Raw genomic sequence first — 9,965 nt, 5'->3', positions numbered from 1 at the left:
CCTAAATGGGATCATGACTATCTCCAGATTTTAGTCTGCACCCAGCATTTTTGTTCCGAGCAACAGAGAATGGGGAGGACCGTACGTCTGAGCCACCACATGCACTCTCAGATCATCTTTGGAACCCTGTCTGCAGATTATTCTGTAAATATCAGTCTTTGTCCTAACCTTGGAGGTGCAACCATGCCCTGCTGGTGTCAGAGAAATGGGAAGCAGGAACAAGCAGAGTAACAGGGCTCCCACATAGTAATATTTTGTTAGCTCTAGGTCCCCTCTAATGACCAGGTATAACCACACAGGAGACCCCCTCCTTAGAGAGAGCCCCAAGGGAGCCAGGAAAGAGAGGAGATGGCAATGTCCTTCAGACACCTACCCCAGTCGTCTTCTTCCCTTTGCCATCCCTTTCCTGCAAGGACTCCCTCTCTGCCAGAGGACTCTGGCTCCTCTTCAACTCCTGCGCCTCCTGATAACATGAAACTGTAATGGTGGCAAGCTCAGGGTTATCACTGAGCATTCCTGATAGTGCTGCTGGTGCCTTGACAAGTGCAGTGGATTTTGTACAAGTCCAAGCCATTGTTTCAGGTTGCCGGAGCAGCAGGAAGCCTGCACAGCATCAGTTACGCTCTGCTCGCATTTGGGGGTTAATTTGTAATCAAAAAGGCTGTAAAATATATATTTTTTTTTTGTTCATTTAATGACAGCTCAGATTCTGCAGAAGCAGAGGGTTTCGCAGAATCACAGAATATTGAGATTTTCAAGGGAAAGAAAGGTATGCCATTTTCTTGCAACAGCCATGATGTCTAGTGCTGCTGGGGGCTTCATCTAAGTGAAGCTAAGACAATCTGTAGCTTTCACACCTCTTTACATCTCAAAATTAACTGAATGGGGAAGGAGAAAATTATATCTTGCCCTAGTGGTTTGTTTTAATCCTACAATCTTGATAACCTCATTCACAGCTGATACATAGCAGGAGTACAGTGCTTTTCTTGATGAATGTGAACTTATAAAGGCAAATAAACCGAATTACACCGTGAGTTGACAGGGCAGGTATTTGCTGCCTCTGACCCAAAGAGGTGGAGATTGTGGGGAACAAGCCTCTCTCAGCTTTGTTTTCTCAGGGGCCCTTTGGCTGTCCTGTCTCCTGGTACATTGGACAGAGTTTCTCAGAAGTCCTACCCAGGGGCCTCCAGCTGAAACAGCTGCTCAACTTCCTCTGTTCTCACAGCCAAACCAAAAGTCAGGCCAGGAAGAAACAAGATACATCTGTCCCATGTAGAAAAGGTAGTTTACCACACGGAGAGACACAGGAATATGGTTGTATGAGCCTTACCAAGCCTATGGGAGTAGAACACAGACGAAGATTGGCTTTGGTTTAAGACACTAGGAGCAAAAGACAATAACAGTCAGAGAGGCCCTGCTGGATTCCCTCTGCTGTGGGACAGCCATGGCTCTTTCCAGGGCAGCTGGAGGTTCATGTGCCTCCAAGATTGCAGTCACTGGCACTGGACAAAAACTCAGCAAAAACTGAGACTAGCAAATGATATCCAATTCCACACCAGAGATCCAAAATGGATTTTGAAATAACCTTTGCCTAAGGGTGAAGAAATAAGCAAGGTAACATTTTTAATTTGGGAATTAGCTCATCCTTGCAAGACTAAATCTCAAACAGCTTCTGGAAGGACCTAAGCAGGGACTGGGATGGAAAGTGTCTGGAGACTTGGCATGGGCTGACTTCTGTCAAACTGGACTTAATGGTGAATGCAGCCACCTACTTCTGTTGCAAAAAAAAAAAAAAAAATCTAATAGTCGAAGTAATTCAGGCACCAGATAATTCACAGAAGAGAAAAGGAAAGATCCACACTGGGGTAGAAGGCAGACCTCAATCTATCCATGCCCACACCCACAAAAGACAAAATCAATTGAAACAGACATAGGAACATGCTACAGGAAACAGGCAGCCTCGCTTAGAAGGAGGAGGAGGATCTTGCCTTGTTAAATCTGGCAAAACAAAGGATCTGATTGCTGCCTATAAACATATTAGGGGTAGACACCAGGGAAGGAAAACAGCTGTTATGCTGAAGGACAGCACTTGCACAAGAACAAAAGGGTATGAACAGGTCATGAATACATTTGTGAATATGATTATGGGACATGGTGCCTACAATACCAAAGGATTTGCTTTGGTGACCAGGACATCCCATTGATTTTAAGTTGTGCAGCAAATCCCCTGGCTGTTGGTCCTGATTAAATTTTCTGATATTAAGTTTATGCTTATTGCCAGCTAGTAATTTTTAACTCCTCAGGGTTTAACATCCTGGTGTGTTTGTCATAGGAAAGACACACTTGGAGCAAAAGAACCTACCCTAACCCCTCTACTCACACCCAGAGTCATGTGGAAGGCAGAAAAAGCACTTCCTGATGCTGATGAGAGAAAGACAGGGGAAGAAAGAAAAAAAAAGGAAAAGAAAAGAAAAGAAAAGAAAAGAAAAGAAAAGAAAAGAAAAGAAAAGAAAAGAAAAGAAAAGAAAAGAAAAGAAAAGAAAAGAAAAGAAAATCACACTTCACAGAAAAGGCTACACTAAAATTAAAAACTGGGGCAGTTGTCTGCAGGGGAAGATTTACAGATGAATGAGTTCCCTAATGATGAAACTCAGAAACTCTCATATAAGAACACATGAAGAAAGTTTTTGCACTTGGTATAGCTGTGACCAAGGTTTCTTTGTTTTAATGTTGTAGTAGGCAGGCTGGGGACTGTTTCTGTCCCCATTGGACTAGCATCTTCCTGACTTGCTGCATCTTGGATGCCAGGGCAGCGGAGGCAGAGAGGAATCTGTTGGCTGCTTCATTGGAGATGATCCTGTGATTCCTGCCCTCTCTAATTTTTATGCTCAGGGCTCTGCGGAGGCAATGTGCTGCTTACTGTGGTTCTGGACTCATTTTCTGGGCAAAGAATCCTCCATCAGTGACACATCATTTTTAGTTATTTTGAGAAGAATGTGCTTTTTTATGTGGGTTTCTTTGGGCTCCAGAAACTATAAATGTCTTCATTTTTAAGTGTCAGCCTTGACACGCACAGCTGATTTAGACCTCAGTGATAAATATATCTGCTCTGCTATGTATCATTTTTTGGGAGTTATAATTGAATTAAAATTGTATACTCTGTGGGCAGGCTGTGATAGGTAATTAAGTTTATTGATTATGCCATGGCTCAGTTTGTCAGATGTACAGCGCACCCTGCACTCTAATTGCTATTATATGTACTGGACGGAGCTCATCTCAGATGGTATAAGCTGGCATAAGGCCATTCCTTCAGCGACAGCTTTCATGAGTTTGGGACTTCATGTTACTGCTGAAGCTGTGTAAGAGGATCATAGGCAAAACAGACAAACCTCATCTTGTTTGAAAGTGCTACAAAATTATACATTTATCTAGATCAGCAGCCTGGTGGATTTAATGGTCCATAAGGCTCCTCTCTAAACCTGGACTGATTTATAGGTTCATGTGGAGGCTGTACTGAATTTTCACTTTCCAGTCTGAAGCAAAAATTGCCTTTGACTGAGGACCACAGTGAGCACTGAGCCCTAAACTCAATGCAGAATCACCTGGGTTTAAAATCACGAAGAAGTAATTATTTGCAGAGTATTTCTCCTCAGGCAGTGTAAATAACTGATTTTACCTAACCAAGCACAGCCCTTCACAGAGTAATAAAATGCAGTTTGATACCAGTGCTAAAATGAAACAGAAGACTAGGAATAATGGGAAGGGTAGTACAAGACCTGAAGGAGAGTCAGTGGACACTCTGTAGTGAAGCTTGGGCAAAAAGGGATCAGAGAGATTGTGGAAAAGGGAAAGGCACCTGTGTGCAAGGTGTTTCAGAGGGACCATGGTAGTGAAGAGGTGCTGAAAGGAATTTGAGGTGCTCAGAGAGCAAAAAGGCACTGCTTTTCCCATCTCCCACACCTTTGATCAACACCATCTCCTCCTGGGGACTAGTAGGCTGCACCTCTTAGGAAAGGAAGGAAGAAGGGTCAGGTTGGGACAGGGCCTCCAGGGAAACCGGTATGGAAGGGCTCCCTGCTCCAAGAGATGTGGGCTGGCAGTGGGTATTGCTCCATGGGTTACTGCCTTCTCCACTCAACCTGCCCAGCTCTGCCTGTAGCAGAAGCTTGTGGGACAGGCAGCAAGGCAGGAGCTCAGCCCAGGGCACCCCTTCCTGTATTTCCATGTAGATACAGATTAGATTGCCATAATTCCCATGCTGAGTTCTCCCTCTAGCACCAAGCCAGCTCTCATCACACCACCCAGGGAACATCAGCCTAAGCCACACAGTGTGACCACCAGACTCTCGCACTCCAACGGTCCTGCAGGCTTTGATAAACTTCCAGAAATCCTGAGATTTTTTTGTTGCTGTTGTTGTTGTTTGTTTTGTTTTTTTAAAGAACACTGCATTTTTTTAGAGCTAAGAACTAATTCATTGTTGTGCATGTGCAGAATAACCCACAACTGGAAAAGTCTGATGAGTCTGTGCGGCACCATTAACTTGGAGACCATTGCGTTCCTCCACGACAGGTCTGGCCAGGTACTTGTTCCTCAGACCTCTGCCTGGAAACAGTGCAATTGAAGACTTTCAGCAGCATGTAGTGGCATTGCAGTATGTAACACAGTAAGTACATGAAGGCCTTAATTCCACAACTTGTAGAAGTTGCTGCTGATTCTTGTAGGACTTCTGCTGAACTCACTGGGACCACCAACATATTTGAAGCTAAACTTTGCTGGAGGAAGCCTTTTGAGCTGAACTTTTGAGGAACAGAAAAGCTTATGAAAATCAGATACTGGGCATCCAGATTTAGTTGAAGATATGTTTTTTCTCCCCTTTAACAAACCTGAGCTGCAGGAATAAGAGAAGAAAATAGATTACCTTGTATTACATGAGACACATTTTGCCTCCAAGACTTTACCTTGAAGCTGAGGCATATTTCCTGGCCAGAAGACTGAAAAACACCATGAGAAATGGGTCTGAAAATGTTGGATCTGAAATAATCCAGTGATAATCCAGTTTCAAGGAGAAGAAAGCAGTAAACCTATTTTCAACTATACTAAAAGATTTTGGTTTTCCTTTTGGCCTCTTTCTCTCCATCCAAATCCTTGAGCCTGTTTATTGCTTTCTCCTTATGATTGAGGCTGCTTCTAGTGGTCTCTGCAGCTGAGCACTTCAGTTCTAAAATGTGAACAAAGAGAATATGCCATTAGGGAAGGACGTGCTGCTGGAAGGAAAGTCAAGGTTGAGGCTATCTCCTCTGAATACATGACAGGATGCTAAAGAGATATCTTTATTATCACACATAATAATATGCTTTTATACTTCTGCCTAACTGCAAAGCTGTTCTGATGGTCTGTGTTCAAAATACATTGGAAAAATAAATAGCAATTCACAATTTCATGCTACCCGACATATTTCTGGACAAAATCGTTAATTATATCACTTTTCTGAAACAGAAGCTGCATCCCTAACTTCTGTCCCCCTTGTACAGACTTGTTGTTACTACACAATAAACAGAGTTATCCAGGGCTTTACATGCTCCAAAGGCCTGAAGCGTCCCGAGCTGATCCACTGCACTTTCAGCTTATCAGAGCCAACAAGATATTTCCTGCCAGCTGTGCTCCTGATGGGACCTAAGTGATGTTCCTTGTAGTCTTCCACTCCTGAGCAGCTGAGACAAGAAGATTGGGCACTGAATTTACTGGATGTTTGATTAGCAGGGTTTTGACTGCTTTCCCCCTATAGCAAGCTTTCAGTGATTTACTCAGTCACAGCAGAAAAGTCCATTGATGGTGACCATGGAAGCTACCTTGAGACTCCTCAGAGGGTCCTCAGTGAGGGACCAGAGGATCCTCTTCTGTGCTAAGCACCAGGAAATCTGCAGTTTCTATTTCCCTGACAAGTACTGATGTTAAGAAGGAACCACTAAGCTGACACGGCTGAGCTTACAGACTAGATCTGCCTGTAAGGATAAGAGGATAGGAAAGAGATCTTAGGTGAGAAGAGCTGAATCTCTCATCAGTCAGGTTTGGCAGTAACAGGGAGGATATTCCTGGAGTGCACTCTGCTTCTGCTTAGGGTGATGAGACTTTTAAAATGAATAAACAGAGATATGCCTGGCAGCAAGGGCCAGGGCACAGACCAGAAGCAGCTCACTATCAGGGATCTGGATCCCAGGATGATGGGATCTTTATCCTTTTTGCTGTATAGGTGGCTTACTAGATCTCTTGTGAATGGAGAGAGCTCTTTTATATGCTTTTTCTCAAGCACACAACTCTTCTGCTTTTTCCTGTTTGTCAGGTTGATGTCAGGTTAAATTATAGGAGCAATGATGGAAAGCAAAAAAAAATCAACCTATATCTTAATTGTTTTGACTTGCTGCCCTTGCTCCACTCTTATATGACCTGCAGACCATGTTGTTCTTTTCTTTGTTTCTTGTTGCACTGGAGGTACCATTGTATTTGAGATTCTTGGCAGCCATGGGACGGGAGAGGGAAGAGCTGACTGTACAAAGAGCTGCCACTCTTCTAGGTTGCACGCAACATTGTGAAAATACATTTCAGACATTAAAAAAAAGCAAGTTTGAGACCAGACAAGCATAGAAAAATTGGAGCCTGATGAATATTCACCTGAGCAAATGTGACATCTTGACAAAGCCACCACAGGTTGTATCTGTGCAGATGCCATTGAAAGATATATTAGTTGTTCAGTGAGAAAAGTTCTGCTATGGAAATGCAGTCTTCAGCCTGCTGAAAAAGCTATGGCTGAGTGCTTGGGGCAATCATATTTTTTCCCTTGCAATGTCAAAGATAGATTTAAAAATTCTTGAAAGTCATCTGACAGCAAATGGTCTCTGAGTTTCAAGCAGGACTCTCTGCAGGTTGGGAAAATTACTTTGTTTTTAACTGTACTTCAGTCTCTTGGGTACTTCACCAGTAAATCTATTCTTATTAAAAATGGGTGCCGTACTGCAGAAACTGGAGTTTTCAATTATTTTATAGTAGACCATGTTTCCAGAACACAAGTGCCACAAATATTTTTCTAGAAGAAGCATAGTTTCAGTTCCCCAATTCTTTCTTCAGGTTTCTCTGCAATTTATTTAAATTACTATCTTTGAGAAAAATAACATCTTCTACCATTTAATACAATTGGATCTGTTACTCTCTCCCTCTTATAGAGAGAATTTATGCCCTTTATATTTACAGATAAGTCTTAATATGAAAATTAAACTAAGTTTGCATATAAAGCACACATACATTTCAGAAAGGTAAATAGGTTAATAAATGTATTTTAAAGGTTCATTGAGTTGACAATCCCATCCAGCACATTTACAGCAAACAGATCCAAGTTCTTTTATGGAACTTTCTATTTTCTAATAGCACTTTAACAAATGAATGAAAGGGAAAGACATATACAGAGAATTAAGAGCCGATGGCTTTTTTTAAATCTTTCATAAAGTGCAGTGAGCTTCATGCTGAACTATAGAAAATGTAAGCCTTAAACTAAAATAAACACCACAACCTGTTAACATAACAAACTTAAAAGCTTCAATATTTTGTTGCTGGATTGCCAAAACAAGTTGCAGTTAAACCTCCAGGTATACCAGCTGCAAACCAAAAGAAAATATTCTTCCCACATATTGACAAGCTAGCTCTGCAGAAAACGCAAATAAAAGCATGCATTGGAGGTAAATAATAACTCCCAGGGCCAAGTGCTTTGCAACAGGTTGGAAACAGTTAGCGGCCATATAATCTTTCTCTCGGCAAGGAGCAGTGATGCTCCTCTCCCCCAGCCCCCCAGTGCTGTGCCTCTGTGGGCCAGAATGCATGACACGGGGTCCCCAGGCAGTGCTCCGGATCTGGCCAATCCCCTCCATTAACGCTTACCATATGCCCTCTCACTGTGTTGGCTGACCAGTCTTTTGATGCTGATGTCATGGGCTACCCTTCAGGGCATCTTCATCTCCTTCTAATTCTCCATCCCGTGCTTCTGGTAAGCCATGGTTGGTTTTTCTCAATGTACTGCCAGGATGTCCTCCAGATCAAATGATCTTCTCCTGAGACCTGATCAATCCCTGACTATTGCTAAAAACTTGCATCAGCCTGTATATGTCCCACTCCTAACCTCTGCAGGCAAGCCTATACTAGGCTCTGCTTGGAGTCTCCTGAAGCATAAAAAAAAAAAAAAAAAAAATTAAAAATCATCATTTGCATTTGCAAGCTACCACTTTCCAGGAATGAAAAGGCATCCTTGGGGCACATTCCTCCTTTACTTCCTCCAGGCAGGAGGACAAGGAGGTAATAAGTAATTGCCTAGTCATAAGCCAGCATCAGTTTTCCAGGGAATGCAATGCTCTGAAGGAGAGTACACAGAGAATAGTGGTGATTTGCCAGCATCAGTTTTCCAGGGAATGCAATGCTCTGAAGGAGAGTATACAGAGAATAGTGGTGATTAGGAAAATACTATCTCCAATATTCAGCACCTGGAATGAACACTTACATAATAGTAAAACTCCATTTTTACAATCTACAGGTGAATTGCATCTCATTTTCTCTCACTAATTTTCTCTCATCATGCTTGTATCTGACTTACAGACAAGTCAAATCAGCTGAACTATATCTTTTAAATAGGACCCTCCCAGCCTTCATCTATTGGGAAGGCATATTTTCCTCATGATATGCAGTAGACACTCCTGGGACCCTACAACAGAGCAGGACTAAAAGTGCTCTCTGCAGTCTGGCTGTTAAAGAATCCCACAAATTAATCTAACTGTGATATTTCATTAACATAGACAGAGTTTTCCCTGAGTACTCCAGAACTGCATTAGGCTCTTGGTTTGCAGGCCAGGCTCAGCTCTGTATTTTAAATGCTACAGCTGTGCTGTCAGCCCTCATGGGACAGAGGGACAGAAAGTAATTACACTTTGCAGAAAAAGCAACAGCCCAGAACATCAGGGCTACTTTGAGCTGCTATGAAGCTGCAGACAGTGCTCAGCACCTGGGGATGCAGGCTCTGGGAAAGGCAGAATTTTGGTTTTACTTGAGCTTCTGGGTTGCAGGTGCAGAGTCTTCCTGCTGCCATTATTGCATTGAATATCATGGCTTGCTTTATGCAAACCTTGCACGTACTGCAATGGTACTGCTGATGCTCATGCTGATGCTGTGGGTGCCCAAAGGAAAATGGAGCCAATCCAGCTTCCAGCCCCACTCTCAGCCTCATAGAATTCCCCCCATGAGGTCTGGAGCCCAAGCTTGCACCTTTCTCAGAGGGCATGAAGAGTTCTAGCACAGGAGCTAACCGCACTCATTGATGGAGCTTTGAACTAGCTTGGACGAAAAGGGACAAAACCACGCTTGCCAGTGATGAGCAGTGGGATGGTGTGCCATCCACAAAACTTAAGGAAAGGAGCACTAATAGAATGCCTCAATTGGCTTCATGGGTGCTGGCTACAATGTACCACAACTGAAGTGTTTTTCCACTAATGCCCCCAGCATGAGGAACAAAGAAGAAGAGGTTCAGGCTTTGGCCCAGTCCCTGAGATTTGACATCGCTGCTGCAGGTGACACCTGGTGGGATGAGTCCTGTGCCTGGAGTGCCCTGTTTGATGGTTGCAGGCTCTTCAGGAGGGATAGGCAGGGCACAAGACAGGGAGGGGTGGCATTGTGTGTAATAAAAGGGTTAGACTGTATGGAGCTCACAGTTGACAACGGCACAGTTGAGAACCTCTGGGTAAAAATCAAGGGACAAACAAGTAATGCGGATGTCATCATGGGAACTGACTATAGGCCTCCTAGCCAGGATGATGACACCAATGAATTATTCTTTGAGGAACTAAGGGACGCTTCCAAGTCAACTGCCCTTGTCCTTATAGGAGATTTCAGCTTGCACCTGGGAGTATCTACACAGCTGCTACAACCCAAGCCAG

At 43.2% G+C, this 9,965-nt stretch overlaps 1 long non-coding RNA gene across 1 annotated transcript; it reads right to left on the bottom strand.

Moving 5' to 3' along the window:
* Positions 1-4,455: 4,455 nt before the first annotated feature.
* LOC137470536 (uncharacterized) lies at positions 4,456-9,642 on the bottom strand. Its single transcript, XR_010997113.1, has 3 exons — positions 9,520-9,642; positions 7,927-8,118; positions 4,456-5,218 (listed from the first exon to the last, which is right to left on the bottom strand). It is a non-coding gene; the product is annotated as an uncharacterized lncRNA (long non-coding RNA).
* Positions 9,643-9,965: the final 323 nt, after the last annotated feature.

Source organism: Anomalospiza imberbis, chromosome 3 (assembly GCF_031753505.1).
Source record: "Anomalospiza imberbis isolate Cuckoo-Finch-1a 21T00152 chromosome 3, ASM3175350v1, whole genome shotgun sequence".
Lineage (NCBI taxonomy): Eukaryota > Metazoa > Chordata > Aves > Passeriformes > Viduidae > Anomalospiza > Anomalospiza imberbis.
The sequence above is the reverse complement of the archived record's forward strand: the minus strand, read 5'-3'. Positions and strand labels throughout refer to the sequence as shown.